This window comes from Anabrus simplex, chromosome 6, assembly GCF_040414725.1.
Source record: "Anabrus simplex isolate iqAnaSimp1 chromosome 6, ASM4041472v1, whole genome shotgun sequence".
NCBI classification, from domain to species: domain Eukaryota; kingdom Metazoa; phylum Arthropoda; class Insecta; order Orthoptera; family Tettigoniidae; genus Anabrus; species Anabrus simplex.
In genome coordinates this window covers 50,512,131-50,534,737 of record NC_090270.1, presented here as the reverse complement: position 1 = coordinate 50,534,737, position 22,607 = coordinate 50,512,131, and the positions used below count along the sequence as shown (strand labels likewise).

The 22,607-nt window shown below is 39.6% G+C and overlaps 1 pseudogene; it reads right to left on the bottom strand.

Moving 5' to 3' along the window:
- The window catches only part of LOC136875447 (uncharacterized), an 87,610-nt pseudogene that overhangs the window by 40,748 nt on the left and 24,255 nt on the right, over nt 1-22,607 (bottom strand).

The window sequence follows — 22,607 nt, the reverse complement described above, 5'->3', positions numbered from 1 at the left end:
TGAGTTGTGTGAATCATTGTGTGTTTGTTGTGTGAATGGGTTTTCTTCATTTTTATTATTATTATTATTATTATTATTATTATTATTATTATTAGTAGTAGTAGTAGTAGTAGTAGTAGTAGTAGTAGTAGTAGTAGTAGTAGTAGTAGTAGTAGTAGTAGTAGTAGTATTGTCACACTAATTGCCGTACTGATATGTAGGCCTAACTTAGTCTTAGAATTATCTGTCCGTAGTATTATGTCCTTTTAGAATTTCTATGTGATACTTTTATGTTTACATTTTTAAATTTTTTGTTTATAGGGTTAAGTGTAAGAGAGGGCCTTGAGCCCTAACTTCGCCACAAATTTAAGTCAGGAATAAATAAATAAATAAATAAATAAATAAATAAATAAATAAATAAATAAATAAATAAATAAATAAATATTGTACAGTTGGTGAAGTGAATTTGCGGGAATGCGCCGCGTGGTTGTCGAATATGGGAAGTAAAAGATGCATTGATATTAATTCGTTGGCTGAATGGTCAGCGTACTGGCCTTCGGTTCAGAGGGTCCCGGGTTCGATACCCGGCCGGGTCGGGGATTTTAATCGCTTCTGATTAATTCTTCTGCCTCGGGGACTGGGTGTTTGTGTCTGTCCCAAAACTCTCCTCTTCAGATTCACACAACACACCACACTACCAACCACTACAGAAACACACTATAGTGATTACATGCCTCCATATAGGGTTGGAGTCAGGAAGGGCATCCGGCCGCAAAAACAGAGCCAAATCCACATGTGCGACGCAGTTCGCACCCGTGACCCCGCAGGTGTGGGAAAAGCGGTAGGAAAAAAGAAGAACGTGCACTGATATTAATATGTGTGTCCGACGTGTTTGATTTTAGAAATAAGTGCGAAGCTTGTGCGTTGAGCGCAGGTGCGATGCTCTCCTTACCTAATTGGTCAAACAGTTGTATCATAATGAAAATCTGAACCCTGATAGGTAGAGAACCTAATGACTAACTATAATGAGCCTCGTTAGATTCACTTTTCTGGCATATAAAATTTATATTTCGACATCGTCGAACATAATAGTGCGTTATGTAACAAGGCTATAATGGCAATAATTAAGACACGAGTATGTTTATAAAACGAGTGAAGCGAATTTTATAATTTCCATACCAGTCTCTTAATTACCATTATAGGCGAGTTGCATACGGGTGTTTTTGCTCGACGACGATTATAACTCTATTTATTAAATATTCATAAATTTCTGTCGAGATGTCGCTTGACAGTTTAGTTTACTGAACAGAGCGCAGAGCGCTTGCGCTGGGTTATTGACTTTCCGTGAGTGGATCAGAGACCTTGACAATACCATATGTTTCTGTTACAGGGTTACCCGTGGGATGCAGAGGTGAAAGAAGGTGCGGGCTGGAATGGGTCTAACTACAAAGCCGTGAAATGAATTAAAATTTCATTAAAGGTTATATTTTCAAAACAGCCAAACTTAACAGTTTTGATATAGAATTTCCAACTTTAACCAATAACAACAAGTAATAAGGTACCAGTAACAACATTTAAGTCTAGGAACGACAAGATTTGGTGGTATAACAGAACTTAGGCTTCAAGCCTTCACTGTACATTTCCTGAGCTCTCAGCTCCCAAACACAAATTTACCAAAGGGCAGAAAACCCCTAATAACATGGAGCACTTGCTTTCACCTTCGAATATCAAGCCTCTCTAAGGCACTTTTACCATAAATAAAAGAGCTAACCCGCTCTCAATTTTTCAAGCTTATAAAGGTAATACAAGACTTTTACACGTGATTGCCATCAAAGCACAACTTACAATGAAACAGGGGTATCTTGTACCCAACCTATTGGGCCTTCGTTGAAAAGAATAGGTTAAGTAATTGGCCCAAAATGCAAAACTGAATGGAGGCGTAAATTTGAACTCCTACACGAAACCTTTTGAAACCTAAGAGGTACTAGGCCGAAGAAACAGGGGCTAATCCCAAACTATGGAGGTGACTCGTATGAGAAAACTTTAAGACATTGCAGAAGGGAAGAAACAGTTACAAAACGTAGTCACCTCAAACCAAAAATGAAGGGGAGCTCAAGAGGGTAAAACACTCTCTATCCCCGTTTTACAGTTAAAGATATGTAAAGTTTTACAAATGCGACGGCAAATTACATGTTTCAAGATAGGTTACATAGTAAAGGTTTTGGACCTTCCCCGCGGTTTAGACTGCTGAGCTAGCGAGAAATAAAGAAGTGGCCATTACCTTGTTGAAGAGCTGCTGCCGGATGAAAGAGGCGCTTCCCGCCTCCTGCTACACTTCCATAAACTAGGCTAAATGTTGTTCGAGTGGCGGAGAGACAGGAAAATCAGCAGTTTTTATACTCTCGGGGAAGATTCGAGACCTTTCATGAATAATTAAGACACATCCACAGTCGTTTATTGGCTGGCTAAAAGTTACACATCAAAATTGGAGAAGAAATACACGATTGGTCAAAAATTAATTACAGAAATAATTGATTGGCTAACTTCAAAACTGGCGGAAAGAAAGATCTATATTGCCAACCCACAAATGAAAGAACGAAATTTAGTAAAGAACAAACTTATGAATACAAATTTCTTCAAATAAAATTCTTCCACTTCGCACCAGGATGCATGGTCATAGTTTTTGTAGAGACATCTATCAGAGAATGTCCACACTTCTTGATCAATAGAAAACAAAACAAGTTGAACTCCACACAGTACTGACAACTTCGTAATCACAAAATTTACTGTAGTTTTTTTTGCTAGGGGCTTTACGTCGCACCGACACAGATAGGTCTTATGGCGACGATGGGATAGGAAAGGCCTAGGAGTTGGAAGGAAGCGGCCGTGGCCTTAATTAAGGTACAGCCCCAGCATTTGCCTGGTGTGAAAATGGGAAACCACGGAAAAACATCTTCAGGGCTGCCGATAGTGGGATTCGAACCTACTATCTCCCGGATGCAAGCTCACAGCCGCGCACCTCTACGCGCACGGCCAACTCGCCCGGTATTTACTGTAGTAACATCTTCTGAGAAAACTTATAAGTTGATACAGTTGTTAGATTTTAGAGTTTATCCTATAGAGGAGTACTTAAAGGCGGAAAATTCAAATGTGCGGCGTATAGGTGTACCAGCCGGTACAGTTTCCAAAGCTTTGATGGAAGGTTATCGTAACCTGGCTTTATTTCAAATAAAAATTGTTTATTCTACAGCTGGTGAAGTGAATTTACGGGAATGAGCCGTGTAGTTGTGGAATATTGAAAGTAGAAGGTGCATTGATATTTATATGTGTGTCTGACATGTTTGATTTTGCTATACTTACCTAACTGGCCAAACAGTTGCATCATAATGAAAATCTGAACTCTGATTTGTGGAGAACCTATGTCATGAGCCTCATTAAGATTCAGTTTTCTGGCATACAATATTTATATTTCGGCATAAAATAAATTTATATCCGCTGACTTTTCAAGAAATGTAAGATTTTCGCTGCACTATTGAGATGATTTGGAAGATTTTGGTAAAAACCGCACCTTTTAACTGATTTAAGAGCTCGAGTTTTGTGAAAAATATACGTTAGCGTTTTACATATTTATAGATCATATGGTGGAGGGTGGGGAGCGGAAAAGATATACCAACTGTGAGTTCAAACTCAGAATATGCCAGGAAATCTGGACAGCTGATTGTGTAACAAAGAAGGGTCTTTATTTTCTTGGAAGATTACGTTTGTGCCGGGTTAAGAATTTACAACGTCCTCAGACCCGACGAAGAAACTTGCCTGCTTTGCCTACAATATTAAAATCAATAAAGGCAGAGAGAGAGAGAGAGAGAGAGAGCGTGGTGGAAATTGGCAACGAGAAAAAAGCAGAGTGGAACTTGCCCAGCATATTAATGGTGTCTAACAGGAATAGTGAAGTTTGCCCGACGCAGTGGGGCGTGTAACGTGACACGTCAGGTTATCGGCGCCGGAGAGCACCATTTCCGGAGCAATATTCACAAAATATTCCTTTATCTAGTCTGGTGTAACAAGCCGTAAAATTATTAGAATAGATTTTATTCATTCATTTTGTTAAATAATAATAATAATAATAATAATAATAATAATAATAATAATAATAATAATAATCCACAGATGCGACCGGGACAGGAATGGAATGATTGAAGCCACCCATCTGACGGCGAGGATGGGAATTGTGTCTGCTGCCGAAGCCTGTCGCACTCCTCTGGGGCAATGATTAATGACTGACAGATGAAATGAAATGATATTGGAGAGTGTTGCTGGAGTAAAAGATGACAGGAAAAACCGAAGACCCTGAGAGAAACCTGTCACGGCTTCACTTTGTCCAGCACAAATTTCACATAGAAAGACCGGGATTTGAAGCACGGGACCCAGCAGTGAGAGGCCAGTATTCCAGCGCCTGAGCCGTGAAGGCTCTGATAATAATAATAATAATAATAAGGAGAAGAAGAAGCAGGAGAAGAAGAATGTTGTTATTATTAACATTGTTATAGCTCCACACAGCGAACAAATTATTATTATTATTATTATTATTATTATTATTATTATTATTATTATTATTATTATTTTATTTTTTTATTTATTTAATCCGTTTACCTTCCAGTGTTGGATTTTCCCCGTCTCCCGCCTCAACGACAGTGTCCAAGAACGTGAGCCATTTGGTCGGGAATTAAACTGGGGAGGAGGACCAGTATCTCACCCTGGTGGCCTCAACTCCTCACAGGAACCTTGTGGGGGACGGAAAGATTGGAAGGGATACGCAAGGAAGAGGGAAGGAAGCGGTCGTGGCCTTGAGTTAGCCATCCCAGCATTTTCCTGAAGTAGTGGAAAACAACGGAAAACCACTTCGAAGATGGCTGAGGTGGGAATCGTAGCCCCTCTACTCAGTTAACCTCCTGAGGCTGAGTGCACCCAGTTTTAGTCCTCGTACCTCTTTTCAAATTTCGTGGCACATCCGATAATCGAACCTGGGCGTCCGGAGGTGACAGCCATCACACTAAACACTACACCACAGATGCGGACCTACAAGTAATAAACCTGAGGAAATACTTTCAATGTCGCCCGGACAATGTCGCTGTCGTTGAAGCAAATATAAACTAGACCCGTTTGAATTTACATGAAGACCACATCAATATAAGGGAGAAGATATATGTGCTAAAGAACTTCATGACAGATATTACAACCAGGATAATGACGAGAACATTGACAAACAACGTTCAAACTCATGGCTGTCTAGGGGAGAGTTATTTCCAGAAACTGAATGATGCAACCAGGCGATCCATGACGAAGTGATCTCAGCAAAAAGTTATACGATACACATCCCTAAATATCCCACTACTAAAAAATAAGAGTGCAGAAAATTCAACAGTAGCCCGGAAACCATTGAGCACATCATCAGCAACTGCAGATTCCTAGCGCCAACATCGTACACTGACAGACATATTGATGTAGCCAAAGTTATACACCAAGAAATTCCCCTGACTCCACAACACATACTCCCCAGAAAGTGTGCTGGAAAATGAAAATGTTAAACTCTACTGGGACCGCATGATACTCCGCACAATAGACGAGATATAAGTTTAACAGGGAAAAAAAGAAACCACACACACATCTCACTGACATCGCTATCCCGAATGACCACAATATACAATAGAAATACAGGGAGAAGTCTGACAAGCACAGTACTCCTCTGTCTATGGAGGTAACAAGAATCTGGAAACGTGAGAAAGTGACAATTATTCCTGTCCTTTCTGCCACTGGTCTTACATGTCCAAAAAACTTAAAAATACTAAAACTCCCCATTTACACTCACAGAGTAGGACAAAATGTTGCAAATTTAAAAACCTGCAACATCGTTTGGACATTCTCGAATGCTCAGTACGGATTATAGACCTAAACGGTAAAGACTGAATTCTGTATAAAGAAAATATTGAAGAGGTGCTAATAATTTTATTGTAAAATTCTCATTGTGTATATTGTAAATTTATGAAAAAAATATATGTTTTGATAAAGTTCTATTTCATGTACTTAATGTATCCCAATTCGAGATATATTACCAACTGTAAAAGTTTGGAAATAATATGAATGAGAATTAGAATGACAATAATAATAATAATAATAATAATAATAATAATAATAATAATAATAATAATAATGACCGGGCGAGTTGGCCGTGCTGTCAGGGGCACGCGGCTGTGAGCTTGCGTCCGGGAGATAGTGAGTTCGAATCCCACTGTCGGCAGCCCTGAAGATGGTTTTCGGTGGTTTCCCATTTTCACACCAGGCAAATGCTGGGGCTGTACCTTAAGGCCACGGCCGCTCCCTTCCAACTCTTAGGCCTTTCCTATCCCATCGTCGCCATAAGACCTATATGTGTCAGTGCGACGTAAAACAACGAGCAAGAAAAGAATAATAATGTCCTATTCTTTAGCTAAAGTGTTAAAACATATTTATTCGCTGCCATCTAGGCTGCCTGCGCGTCAGTTTCGACGATCAGTTTTACTCTACCAGATGGTAGATTAACAGAACCTCTATTGGGCGATGTATGGCTGAGATTTAATAAATTTTGTTGGGTGGTCATGAAATGTAGCTTCCGTGGCTCATTCGGCAGCGCACGTGCCTCTCATCGCTGGCTTCCGTTGTTCAAATCCCGGTGAGATTTGGGCTGGACAAAGCGGAGGCGGAACAGATTTTCATCTGAATACTCCGGTTTTCCCTATTAACTCTCATTCCAGTAACACTCTCCAACATAATTTCATTTCATCTGTCAGTCATTAATCATTGCCCCAGAGGAGTGCGACAGGCTCCGGCATCCGGCACGATTCCTATCCTCGCCGCTAGATGTAGGCTTCATTCATTTCATTCTTGACCCCGTCGAATGACCGGAAACAGGCTGTGGATTTTCAAGAATGTAAGTCGTTACCAACTCGTACTTTAATGAGCAGCGTGAACTCACTAAATACGCTAGCGTGCCGTCAACAGTAAAATTCGCAAAACCGCTGTTGGTGGTCCATCCTCTTTAGGCGAGATATTGAACACTGTCGTCCCACAAGTTGTCTACAAATTATTTCAATTTTAAAACTGTAATGTTTTATAACTTTCACCAGCCCAAAACTATAGCCCGTATTCTATATCAAAATAAAAACGGAGGCATCGGGAAGTGATGCAGTGGAACTGACACTAACAGCAAGTTAATCCCCAGCTCTACCACAGTCACATTATCAGTTAGAGGATTCAAACCCTGGATTCATCAGCTGAAAGCTGCAGGTCTGACCACTCTGTGAGGCCGCTGAACACTGTGAGGTTTCCCGGCTAACAACTACTATTCTGTTGATGTGTACACCTTCCTAAACAGGTTTGCCAGATTTCCAGATAGCAAATAATGAGCACATGCCAGATTTCCAAATGGCAAATAAGGGGCACTACAATGTCTTTGCCGTATAGCATTCAAGTACTTTTTTTTTTTTTTTTTTTTTGCTATTGGTTTTACGTCCCACCGACACAGATAGGTCTTATGGCAACGATGGGACAGGTAAGGGCAAGAAGTTGGAAGGAAGCGTTCGTGGCCTTAATTAAGGTACAACCCCAACATTTGCCTGGTGTGTAAATGGGAAACCACGGAAAACCATCTTCAGGGCTGCCGACAGTGGGGTTCGAACCCAGTATCTCCCGAATACTGGATACTGGCCGCACTTAAGCGACTGCAGCTATCGATCTCGGTGCATTCAAGTAATTAACCAGGGATGTATTAATTAAGAAATGCCGATAATAATATACCAGTATTCATTAATACTAACTGATAACGCCTTAGTCTTTAGATTCAAATGTAGAAGGGGCAGTCAAATGAAAACCGAACAGCCACCATAACACACATTCAGATCGAAAGGTGGCAACACTGGTGTTACGTATCGATACTGCCATCGCTGTGATAATTCACAGGTGCACGCACTTGTTGGGTTATGTCTTTGTTGGTGTGCGCACTGGTCTAGTGTGTTCGTCTAGCTGTAGAAATGGAGGCAAACAAAGACGAGCAGAGAAGTGTGGTTCGTATTCTGGTGGCGCAGCGTTATGAAGACACCTCGCAGAAACTGCGACGCGCCATAAAGTCGAAATGCCCTGGAATGCTGTCGGACGGAGTCATCCTGTTGCATGATAATGTTCGCCCCCATACTTCCAATCTGGTGAAAGCTACGCTTCAACGATTTGATTGGAAAACACTTCAATATCCTTCGTACAGATCGGATCTTTCACCTTGTGATTTGCACATTTTTGGTGACTTGAAGAAAGGCATTCATGGATGTCAGTTTCATTCGGACGAGCAAGTGTAAGAGTGGGTGCGGTTGTGGATCCGTCAGTGACCTGCCTCTTTCTACAAAACTGGAATTGTTCGCCTCGTCTCCCAGTGGGATAAATGTACTATTAACACATTTGTAATTACTTTTGAATAAAACCATTCCATGGTCACATTGCAGCAGGTGTTCGGTTTTCATTTGACTGTCCCTCATACATTTCACAAGCGCTTCTCATTTGAATATGCAATTTGCAAATATTTCTCATTCAACAAACCTTTCTTGTAAAGTTTATTACGATTATCATCATAGTTGAAGTATACAAACAGTTAATTTTAGTATGTCTAGAGTGCTTCTGTTTCTATCATATCTCCATTTTATTGCCATTCATGAAAATAGTAGTGAAATCGATGGAAAATGTTCTTCAGTGTTTTTTATGGGCAAATTAAATCTATACTGGATGGTGAGAAACCACCTCTTCGATTTGTGCTCTCAAGCTGGTATTAAGATAGGTGAAGATTTACCAACATCGCTCCACAAGAGCCATTTGAATTCGCTCCCGAAGCGATCTGATTGGCTAACTTCAGCAGCTGATAAAATGTCAATGGCACGAGATACCGAAATATTGCTTCCAAATTATTTATCAGTATGGCCAACCCTCTAACGCTTACATACCCAATTCCTTTCTTGGGTTTTCCTTCGATTTCGTTATTGCATTTCAATTTCTGTTTTGTTTAAGAAATTTGAGCTATGCACTCGAGTATTACGTACACTAAGTGATGTCAGTTGTCTAACCGATGTGAATATCGTATACTTATGACTGCATATGGAATTAACTGGGGTAAAGACTGAAAAGCGGCGTGGCATGTTGTAAATTATATACCATCTCAGCATTCACCTCGAAGTAACGCAACCGAAGGTCCTCGCAATATTAACCTTCTTCTGAATTGTATTCCGAGGTTATGATAGGAGCACCCCACCAACCAGCGTCACATATTAATCATTATATTGGAAGATTATTTTAATAAACCATCTTCTCTCCTTAAATTTAAAACATGTTCAAGAACAAAGAGCACGAGATGTTACCAATTTCTACTGCCTCGTTAAATAAATCAATCAGTCAATACTGATCTGCATTTAGGGCAGTCGCCCAGGTGGCAGATTCCCTATCTATTGCTTTCCTAGCCTTTTCCGAAATGATTTCAAAGAAATTGGGAATTTATTGAACATCTCCCTTGGTAAGTTATTCCAATCCCTAACTCCCCTTCCTATAAATGAATATTTGCCCCAGTTTGTCCTCTTGAATTCAAACTTTATCTTCATATTGTGATCTTTCCTACTTTTATAGACGCCATTCAAACCTATTCGTCTACTAATGTCAATCCACGCCATCTCTCCGCTGACAGCTCGGTACATACCACTTAGTCGAGCAGCTCTTCTTCTTTCTCTCAATTCTTCCCAACCCAAACATTGCAACATTTTTGTAACGCTACTCTTTTGTCGGAAATCACCCAGAACAAATCGAGCTGCTTTTCTTTGGATTTTTTCCAGTTCTTGAATCAGGTAATCCTGGTGAGGGTCCCATACACTGGAACCATACTCTAGTTGGGGTCTTACCAGAGACTTATATCCACTCTCCTTTACATCCTTACTACAACCCCTAAAGACCCTCATAACCATGTGCAGAGATCGGTACCCTTTATTTACAATCCTATTTATGTGATTACCCCAGTGAAGATCTTTCCTTATATTATCACCTAGATACTTACAATGATCCCCAAAAGGAACTTTCACCCCATCAACGCAGTAATTAAAACTGAGAGGACTTTTCCTATTTGTGAAACTCACAACCTGACGTTTAGCCCCGTTTATCAACATACCATAGCCTGCTGTCCATCTCACAATATTTTCGAGGTCACGTTGCAGTTGCTCACAATCTTGTAACTTATTATATCACTCTATAGAGAATAACATCATCCGCAAAAAGCCTTACCTCCGATTCCACTCCTTTACTCAAATCATTTATATATATAAGAAAACATAAAGGTCCGATAACACTGCCCAGAGGAACCCCTCTCAACTATTACAGGGTCAGACAAAGCTTCACCTACTCTAACTCTCTGAGATCTATTTTCTAGAAATATAGCAACCCATTCAGTCACTCTTTTGTCTAGTCCAATTGCACTCATTTTTGCCAGTAGTCTCCCATGATCCACACTATCAAATGCTTTAGACATGTCAATCGCGATACAGTCCATTTGACCTCCAGAATCCAAGATATCTGCTATATCTTGCTGGAATCCTACAAGTTGAGCTTCAGTGGAATAACCTTTCCTAAAACCGAATTGCCTTCTATCGAACCAGTTATTAATTTCACAAACATGTCTAATATAATCAGAAAGAATGCCTTCCCAAAGCTTACATACAATGCATGTCAAACTTACTGGCCTGTAATTTTCAGCTTTATGTCTATCACCCTTTCCTTTATACACAGGGGCTACTATAGCAACTCTCCATTCATCTGGTATAGCTCCTTCGGCGAAACAATAATCAAATAAGTACTTCAGATATGGTACTATATCCCAACCCATTGTCTTTAGTATATCCCCAGAAATCTGATCAATTCCAGCCGCTTTTCTAGTTTTCAACTTTTGTATCTTATTGTAAATGTCATTGTTATCATATGTAAATTTTATTACTTCTTTGGCCTTAGTCTCTTCCTCTATCTCGACATTGTCCTTGTAACCAACAATCTTTACATACTGCTGACTGAATACTTCTGCCTTTTGAAGATCCTCACATACACACTCCCCTTGTTCATTAATTATTCCTGGAATGTCCTTCCTGGAACCTGTTTCTGCCTTAAAATACCTATACATACCCTTCCATTTTTCACTAAAATTTGTATGACTGCCAATTATGCTTGCCATCATGTTATCCTTAGCTGCCTTCTTTGCTAGATTCAATTTTCTAGTAAGTTCCTTCAATTTCTCCTTACTTCCACAGCCATTTCTAACTCTATTTCTTTCCAGTCTGCACCTCCTTCTTAGTCTCTTTATTTTTCTATTATAATAAGGTGGGTCTTTACCATTCCTTACCACCCTTAAAGGTACAAACCTGGTTTCGCATTCCTCAACAATTTCTTTAAACCCATCCCAGAGTCTGTTTACATTTTTATTTACCGTTTTCCGCCGATCATAGTTACTTTTTAGAAACTGCCTCATACCTGCTTTATCAGCCATATGGTACTGCCTAACAGTCCTACTTTTAAGACCTTCCTTTCTATCACATTTATTTTTAACTACCACAAAAACAGCTTCATAATCACTAATACCATCTATTACTTCAGTTTCCCTATAGAGTTCATCTGAAATTCTCGAGAAAATAAATTATTGAATACATATTCAACTTTATTATCTTGATTTGAAAAAATAACTCTTCTTCATTAAATATATAGCGGAGCTATTACATGCAAGAAAGGAAGTACATCGTCAAGTCCGTACCATGGAAATAGGTCTTGATAAAATCATTATTGTGGAACGGAACTTAATTTACTGCGGAAATTGTATATGAATTTGTGTCAGGGAGATTACGAAGTCATTTCGCAGAAAGTCTCACTTTTTAATTATCTTCTTTCTCCAATATGCACTTTTCTATTTCCTAACGTCATTTATGTCTGATTTTTTACCGCATATTTCCAATATCTGCCAGAATAAAAGCACTTGTGTTCGCTTTTGTGCTGCCGTCAAAGTGTATCGTGATGGATGACAGGCCTGTCCCTCTGGCGAAAGGTCACAGAACTGAGAGCTCACGCACCCACGCAGCGTCAAGCGGAGGAACGGGAAAATACCCATGTACTATTGTACTATTTTGTGGGGACGTTGCAAAATCTGCCACGGGGCACGATTAAAATGTTTAAGGAAACTGCACAAGAATAAGAACGATATGAAGGGAGACCAATGAAAATTACAAGAATGAGAGCAATGATAAAACCGAAAACAAGAGCAGGAATAATAATAATAGTATTAATAATAATAATAATAATAATAATAATAATAATAATAATAATAATAATAATAATAATTGTACCACCGAGCTCGAAAGCTGCAGTCGCTTAAGTGCGGCCAGTATCCAGTATTCGGGAGATAGTAGGTTCGAACCCCACTGTCGGCAGTCCTGAGGATGGTTTTCCGTGGTTTTCCATTCTCACACCAGGCAAATGCCGGGGCTGTACCTTAATTAAGGCTACGGCCGCTTCCTTCCCGCTCCTAGCCCTTTCCTGTCCCATCGTCGCCGTAAGACCTATCTGTGTCGGTGCGACGTAAAGCAAATAGAAAAAAATGTACCGGGAGGTACACCCCAAAGCCGCGCATTTAAATCTAGCGCCTAAAAGAACTCCACTACTGGTGAAACAGTGAAATTGAAACTAGGCCAACTTATAAATTTACTCAGAAGATGCCACCACTAAAATATTATATAATTTGGTTATTGTGAAGTTTCCTGAACTGACTATATTTCTACTTGTTTTGTTTGCCATTCATTAAGTAGTTTGGACATTCCTCCATAGACGTCACCACTAAAAACAATGACCATGCACCCTGGTGCGAAGTGAAAGAACTTTCGATTCAAAGAAGTTTCGTATTCATAAGTTTTTCTAATTGATGTTCATTTATTTTTGGGTTGGCAATATATATCTTTTCTTTCCGCCAGTTTTGAATCCAGCCAATCCCTAATTTCTGTAAGTAATTTTCTACCAATCACAGTCTTCTTCTTTTTCTTCTTCGATTTTGAGTGTAACTTTTAAATTAACCAATAAAATTGAAAGGGTGTGGCTAGTTTAATCTTGAATGGTCTCGAACTTTCCCCGAGGGTTTATAAACTGCGGATTTTCACGTCTCTTGGCCAATTGATCGTCATCTTACTGAGTGTGTGTGTCAAGCAGGAGGCGGGAGGCCTCTTCGCCAGCTGCTAGAACTTCTACCAGGTAATGGCCACATAACATCCTTCTTTCTTTCTTTCTTGCTAGCTCCGCAGTTTAACCAGAGGGAAAGGTCCGAATCATCAACTGGGTAACCTATGTAACTTCTGCCGGCTAGTGTAAAAACTTCATAAAATCTTTAACTGTAAATCGGGGATAGAGAGTGATGTACCCTCTCGAACTCCCCTTCATCTTGATTTGAGGTGCAACGCTTTTCTTTCTGCAATGTGTTAAAGTTATTTCCATGCGTGCTACCTCAATACTTTGGGAATAGCCCCTGTTTCGTCGGCCAAGTGCCCTATAGGTTCTTATTTCTTTTCGGAGCTCAGTCTTCGATTCCATTCAAATTGTACTAGGGCTGTTTATTTAACCTGTTCTTTTTCACTAAAGGCCTGTAGGTTGGGTACTAGATACCTCTGTGTAATAAGTTTTTCTATTATTTAAATAGTGCCTGGTAAGGCCAGAGATTATTAGAGGTTCATGCTATGTTGCCTTGAGTAGGCTTGGAAAACTGAGAGCACGTTAGCTCTTTTTCAAGTGTTGTAAAAGTGTCTCTGGGAGGCCTGAGATTGTTATTTAGGGAGCAAGTGCTCCATGTAATGCAGGATGTCTGCCCTTGAGTAAGGTTGTGATTTTTGTAAACTTGAGCGTGTAACTCAGGAAATGTAAAGCTAGGGGCTTAAAGCACAAAGTGTTAAGATTCTGAATCTTGGATTTTTTACCAATCTTATTTAACGTTTGCTACTTGTAAAAATTGTCAATTTTGATGTCCGAAAATATAAGCTTCAGTCTAAGTTTTAAATTCAATTCTTGACATTGTAGTTAGACCCATTCACCCCGGCACCTTCTTTCACCTCTGCGATCCACAAATACCCCGGAACAACAACAACAACAACAACAACAATAATAATAATAATAATAATAATAATAATAATAATAATAATAATAATAATAATAATAATAATAATTGTACCGGGCGGTACACCTCCACGCCGCTAATTCAAATATTGCGCCAATTGAAACTTCTCTACTGGAGGAACTTGGAACTTTAACTACTGAACTAATTCAACGGTTATTCAGAAGATGTCACTGAGTGTTTTTTATTTGCCTTCTGTTTTTCTACGATTAAGAGGTGTGGACAATCTCTAACAGATGTCTCTACCCAAAACTATGGTAACACACTCTGGTGCAATGGAATGAACTTTCTCGAAGAAATATTGTATTTCTAAGTTTTGTTTTTACTAAATTTTGTTCTGTGGTTTGTGGGTTGGCAATATAAATCCTTTCTTTCCGCCCGTTTTGAATGTAACCAATCAGGAAATTATGTAATTAATTTTCCACCAATAAGGTGTTTCTTCCTCGTCTTGCGTATTAGTTTTTGCTGTTATCCAATAAAAGCGAAAGGGTGTGTGTCTACTCATTCCTGAAAGGTCTCGAATGTTCCACGAGGGTATATAAACTGCTGATTTTCTTGTCTCGGTGCCACTTCAGTAACATCTTTCTTAGTGTGTGAATATGTAGCAGGGGGCGGGAAGCGCCTCTTTCTTCAAGCAGCAGTTCATCTACAAGGTAATGGCCTGTTAACATCTTCATTTCTTGCTAGCTCAGCAGTTTAACTCTCGGGGAGGGTTCGAAACCTTTAGTATGTAACCTACCTTTTAAAAATGTAAATTATTTGCTGTCTATGTAAAATCTATAAATTATAAATCTATAAATTACTGTAAAGCGGGGATAGAGAGTGCTTCACCCTCTCGAACTCCCCTTCATTTTTGAATAGGAGGTGACTGCGTTTTCATAACCGTTCTTCATTAATGTAGTAAAGTTTTCTCATACGTGTCACCTCCCTAGCTTGGGATTAGCCCCTGTATGATCGGCCTAGTGCCACGTAGGTTTTAGACAAAAACGTGGTGTAGGAGTGCAAGTTATCGCCTCCATTCAATTTTGTATTTTGGGCCATTTACTTAACCCCTTTTGTTTTCCCTCCTGCGAAGGCCCAGTAGATTGGGTATTAGATACCCCTGTTTCACTGTATGTGTGCCTTGAGGGCCGTTAATGTAAAGTCAGTTTATGGCCTCTTAAATAGGCTTGAAGACTTTGAGAGCGCATCTGCTCTTTCTTGTGTGTGAAACGTGCCTCTAGGAGGCTTAACATGGTAATTGGGAGCAAGTGCTCCTTGGCATGATTGGGGTTTTCTGCCCCTTTGTTTGAACTGGGTACATTGGTAAAGTTGGGCTCATAGCTCAAGGATTGTTATTGTGGGGCTAGAAGCCCAGATCTTGTATTATCCCCTAACACTTTTAATTTATTTGTACCTGATTTTGGCTTTGTTATTGACTTGTTAAGTTTTCAAATTCTATGTCACCACTGTTAAGTTTTGAAAATATAACCTTTGTTAAAATTTTTAAATTAACTTTAATTTTGTAGTTGAGAATAATAGCCTTCTTTCACCTCTAACTACCACGGATAACTCCGTAACAATAATAATAATATAATACTAGCGAGATATCCGTGCTTCGCTACGGTATTATACTGAAATTTAAAATTGAATGCTTAACATTTTATATATAATCCGCCTAAATTCGCGATCTGATGGCAAAGTTCCTCCCATTCTTCAATCTTTCTTTCCAACAATCGATTTCGTAATGGCCTGGCTAACTCCAGGTATTCCTCCCGGTCAGTTGTTGTTGGTGGTGGTGGTGGTGGTGCTGGTGATTATTGTTTTAAGAGGAAGTACAACTAGGCAACCATCCTCCCGGTCAGTTGGGTCCCTAAATCTTTGCCATCTTTTCCCATAAGCATTTTTAATATGGACAAATCCTTGAGGATATCCGGTGTGGTCTCGTCTTGAGTGCCTTGGCGGTACTGAACCCGCAGCCGAACTGCATTCGTAGTTATTACCCGGTCAGGACCCGTTTCCAGCGCGGTCCGCACATTTTGACGACGCTCCAGAAAATTATTATTAGGGTGGGTAATATTAGTTGAATTTAAGTTATTATTATTATTAGGCTATTATTATTATTATTATTATTATTATTATTATTGTTATTATTATTTTTTTTGCTAGTTGCTTTATGTCGCACCAACACAGATAGGTCTTATGGCGACGATAGGATAGGGAAGGGCTAGGAGTGGGAAGGAAGCGGCCGTGGCCTTAAGGTACAGCCTCAGCATTTGCCTGGTGTGAAAATGGGAAACCACGGAAAACCATTTTCAGGGCTGCCGACAGTGGGGTTCGAACCTACTATCTCCCGAATACTGGATACTGTCCGCAATTAAGCGACTGCAGCTATCGAGCTCGGTATTATTATTATTATTATTATTATTATTATTATTATTATTATTATTATTATTATTATTATTAATGTTCTGGACGCCGAAGCAAGATGCAAGACCCATACTTGGCGGTAAATTACATCTGCTGCCATTGTCATTGCTGACAATGTGACCAGCACCATTGTCGCGCGTAGGCAAGTACGCGGGATTTCTGGCGTTACGAATGATATACTTCCGTGCATTATTGACCGTATTATTGAGGTGAACAATTGCACGGTCAATATCATTCCTATCGTTCTTTCAAATGTGTTAAAATTGTTATTTATGTGCCAGGAGAATCTACTGTAATCTAAGTTCTTCAAATAAAAAGATGGCTCCTGAGAACGAACCCAGGAAGGATTTAAAATTACCGCTTTATGATCCGAATCAAGTACATTATGAACAGTAAAACCAATTGGTCTCAACTCCTTTTCCACCCCACCGCCGTTAAGTTGATTACCCCCCCCCCCCCCAAAGATAGAAGGCGTGTTTCTTTATGCTTAAAGGAGATTCCAAATACCAATGTTCACGTTTGTTACCTTCAGTTTTGATATACGAGCTTCCCCATAAAAAGAATTCACTTTTTCACTTCCTTACACACTCTCTTCCTCCCCCCCCCACCCACCATTAAGTGAATTTTCCGGAAAAAATACTTGTTTCTTTATTAATAATGGATCTTCTAAACACCAATTACCACGACTGTAACATCTTCAGTTTTTGAGATATGTGTCATGAAAGGAATTCAACTCCTTTTCACCCTCATCCCCCAAGATGACTTTCCCCCCAAAATGCGTTTTCTTTGTTTTTAAAGGAGATTTAAATACCAATATTCATGTCTGTAACAACTTTAGTTTTTATTAGATGTTAGTATCTCATACAAATAATTCAAATAATTTTTCAATTCTAACCCCGCCCCCCCTTTAAGTGGATTTCCGAAAACAAAAAGTACGTATTTTTAATTTTCAAAGGAGATTCCAAATACCACATTTCACGTATGTAACATCTTCAGTTCTTGAGATATCAGTATCCTAATAAAAAGAATTCAACCCCACTTTCAGTCATTTTTACGCCCCAGCCAAGTGTTTCTTCCTAACACAGGAAATACATGTTACTTTGTTTTAATAGTGATTTTAAAAACATTGTTCACTTCTTCAACATATTAAGTTTTTGAGACATACTGTAGACATGCTTTTTAAAACGTCACCCCCTTTTAGTTCCCCTTAAGTGGAGTTTCCGAAAACAAATCACCTATGTTTCTTTACTTTTACAGGATATTCCAAATACCAATTTTTACGTCTGTAACAATCTGCGTTTCTGAGATATACTGTAGATACATTCTCTCAAAAAATTCACCCCATTTGTCACTCCTGTTTAACCCGCATTAATTGGATTTTCCGGAAAAAAATACGTTTTTCTTTATTTTTAAAGGAGATTCCAAATACCAATTTTCAGGTCTCTAAAATCTTCAGTTTCTGAGATATAAGTATCCTCATTAAAGGCATTCAACCCCTTTTTCACCCTTTTTCACCCCTCTCAGTGGGATTTTCCGAAAACGAAAAATACGTGTTCATTTGTTTTTAAAGCAGATTCTAAACACCAATTTTTACACTTGTAAACTTTTAAAGTATTGAGATATAGATACACTCATTTTAAAATTCATCCCCCTTTTTACCCCCTTAGCGACGGAATATTCAAAAAACACCCTTAGCGAGCACGCACATTGCAATATAAAAGTGTCCTCAAAATTTCATTTCGTTATGTCCAGTAGTTTTGGCTCGGCGATGATGAGTCAGTCAGGCAGTCAGTCAATCAGGACATGTTCTTATATAGAGAGAGATATTGTATATTATTATTTTTATTATTATTATTATTATTATTATTATATGGAAAATACTCGTTCCGCTAAAAGTAAAGAACTCTAGAAATCAAGAAGATAGAAAACATTACAGAAACAATACAGAAGAGGCGAATGATATTTCTTTCTTGATATTTATACAGAATTGGTGACAACAGGTTAACCAAACAGATCTTCAAATATCCTTGTAACAAGAAGTCAACAGCAACCTGGAGTAATGAAGTTAGTAAATATGTTGAAGGAAACACTATAGGAGAAGAAGAAGCAACAAGGACAGAAAGATTTTTAGAAAGAAAGTGTTAAAAATGGAAGGATCACAAGGTCGGGAGGGAAAGAAAAAAAGGCTCAAAATGATCCGGGAAGAGGAAAAGGAGACAGTCAGAAAATGATGGAATAGAGGAGGAAGAATAAGAAGGAACAACAAAGAATGAAGCATTGAAATTGGCTCCTGGTCCCTAGAAAACCCTAACGGAGAAACAAAGAAAGAAAGAAAGAAAGAAAGAAAGAAAGAAAGAAAGAATCAGAGAAAGAAAAAAGAAATAATAATAATAATAATAATAAATAATAATAATAATAATAATAATAATAATAATAATGTGGCATCAGTTACTGTGAGCAGACATTTCAATGTGGTGCCATTTATGCTGTCTGCACGTCAATATCGACATTCCATTTTACTCTACCAGATGGTAGAGAGAACGCTATTAAACTCAGCCTCCGTCTCTCAGGTTACATATCACCCACTTCGACAGCGTTAACTGGGGGAAGAGGAAAATATTAATACAATTTTCTAAGTTTTTACGTAGAATGTTTATAAATATAGTTTCAGAACCTGTTCGGACTGGTGTACATTAAAGAAAAGAATGAACGTTTTAAAATTAAAATAATTTCTAAACAATACGTGAGACGAGTATTCAGTGTCTCATTGGAAAGACAAATGTAGCTAATCGCAAGAAAATGTCCTCGGTAAGATGTCATCATCTGATGTAATGTTGCCAGCATTTTGAGGTACTAAAATTGCCATGCTGAGCTGCTAACAATTAGTGTAGCTCTGGACTACAGTGTCATTGTACCACCGTGTGAGATGTCGTTTACTTCGTCTCAGTGACTTCTACAAGTATACGGCGAAAATATGACAAAGAGAGCATTTCAGAAAATAGTAGCGCTCCAAAGTGTACAGGATCTACGCCAGTAGAACATGGGAAATTACAGCGCAGACGGTACGGAAGCTCAACGTGTTCCAACTACGGTGTTTACTTAAAATTTCGATTGCCACTTGGCGTGGCCGAGACACCAATAAGGACATTTTGCGACAGAGTAGCTCTAGGAAATTACAAGATATTGTGGCGGAACTTCGAATTCGTCTATCAGACTATATTCTTCGCTTACCAGACAGCCGATACTCGCAGAACACTATGCGATGTGAGCCACCGGGATGGAAGTGACAGCCGGACAGACCTCCCAAAATGTAGCGCCAAACGTTCAATGGAGACCTATGACACTCAATATCAGGTGTGACCAAAGACGTTAATATTGTTTATCTAGACGCATAGAGCGCGTTGATGCTATGCGGAATATTGAGTACCCTTGCGCATCGCCATGTTATGGGCGCTTCAGCGTGGAATGCATGGTTTGCTCATGATAAATTTTACAGTTCCTTGAGTGTTTTCGTACTGAATCACGTCGGTATACAAAACAAACATCGCAAGTACGTGCAGTCATTTTCAATACGATCTCGGTACGATCCGCATTTACATGGAGCACACTTTGAACCTAGTACGACACGATCTCACATTTTACCATATCGACCTTTAGACTCATCTAGACTTAGTCCTCGTTTATATGGAGTTCACTTCGAACCTAGTACGACACGATCCCACATTTTACCGTATTGACCTTGAGACTCATCCGGAATGAGTCCTCGTTTAAACGGAGCTCACTTTGAACCGAGTACGGTACGATCCTACATTCTACCGTATCGACCTTAAGACTGAGACCTCGTTTATATGGAATTCACGTCGAATCTAATACGATACGATCCCACATTTTACCGTATTGACCTTGAGACTCATCCGGAACGAGTCCTCGTTTAAACGGAGCTCACTTTGAACCGAGTACGGTACGATCCTACATTCTACCGTATCGATATTAAGACTCAATCGGGACTGAGACCCCGTTTATATGGAGTTCACGTCGAACCTAATACGATACGATCCCACATTTTACCGTATCGAACTTGAGACTCAATCCGGACTGAGTCCCCGTTTACATAGTGTCTTCAATATGGAAAGTGTACTCAGATCGATTTGAATCCTGCATGTAAACATGCTATATATTGTATAAAATCTTCACCTTTTTCTCTTCTGCTGCCGTCTCGAACATAGAGTAATTTTCCTTATTTTATGTTTCCCTCATATGATGTGCCGTATCGTGGATATTAATCCACTATCGAATGTTTCGCCACCAGGATAATCTTCTCCGCCCAGTTCCACATTTCCCTTTTATCGTGAATTCCATGATCAGTTGCATCAGACCTTGTATCATTTCAGAACATGTGTCCGAAGTCGGCTGCTTTCTAGCTTTCTCCATGGGTTGGGGCTTCACATGATTTTCCGGCACGACGAAGTAGTCAAGCCACTAGTTGTTCCACATTCCGCGAAAAATCTACATTTCAAAGGCCTGTAATCGGCCCTTTGGCGAGGCTTTTGGTGTTCGTCCTTCGACGCCGTAAAGTAGCATGGAGATAGATGCGCCCAGTTGCCTTTTTCTCTTTTCTTTCTCTTACAAATTGCTTTACGTCGCACCGACACAGATAGGTCTTATGGCGACGATGGCGTAGGAAAGCCAGGAATGGAAAGGAACTGGCCATGGCTTTAATTAAGGTACAGTTCCAACATTTGCATTGTGTGGAAATTGGAAACCACGCAAAACCATCTTCAGAGCTGCCGAGAGTGGGGTTCGATCACATTATCTCCCGGATGCAAGTTCACAGCTGCGCGACCCTAACCGCATGCTCAATTCGCTTGGTCCCCCAACTGCTGCTACAGTCCTGATGGGCCTTGGCCTACTAAGTGACCACTGATTATCCCCAAGGCCTGCTGATTACAAGATGACGCATCGTTAGTGCGACGAAAACTTCTTGGTTTTCGAGATTGCGGTCATCATCCCACCGTCAGGTAGCCCCTCATTTGTAATCGCGTGGGCTAAGTATACATTGAACCAACTCTTATGTGGAAGTAAAATTCTCTGAGCTGGCTGACAAACAAACCCGCGGTCTCTGGATGAGAGGCAAGCACGCCATCGCTACACCGCGGGGCTCGTATGAGATATATGCCGGGGGTCATAAAAGTATGGCCTCTGTTTTCATGTGATGTTCGAACAAACAACAGGCATACATAAATACGCATATATACTCATAGACAGACAAACAGAAATTGAGACAGTGGTCTTTAAGTCTTGATAGGCCATAAAAAACGTTTTAGATAAATAATCACACAAAACGTGAATTTTATTTATATAAGAAGATGATGTAAATTTCTTCTGACATATAACGTACGGTAAGGAGTTCAGAATTTAGACACCACTTCTTAAGAAAGATATAGCAAATTACTGTGGTAACATTCGTGAGATGAGCAAAATGATGAAATTGATTTCCCATCATGTCCTGAACTTCAGTTCGTATCTTCACAGTTCAATTTAGGCCATGGCTTGACTTGTGGAGAGTGCTGTACTTGCTGAAGATAACCAGAGAAATTACCCTTAACGACCGTTGCTTGTTCAACTTGACAGTTCCTAACGAGCAGATGTTTTCACACCTCGGAAAGGGGGTGGTGCGTGGAAGGCGCCACAACTCAATACCCATCCAAATGAGGGCATACCTAAAAGTTAGACATGAGTCACACCTCAGGATATTTCTGCGTAACTACATTTGAAACATCCTTGTATCAGTTTATAAAATATAAAGGTAGACTGTAAAGTTACTTTTAAAAAGAAATCTGGGATTTTAACCTGCCTTTGAGGTGATAGCCTGAACAGTCTACCCCATTGGCTAGAACAGATCGTAGTTATGACTTAGGATCCAGTCAAGCAGAAAGAATGGGGCACGGGCGCAGTGATGTTCAGTGCTGTAATACAAGCGGAA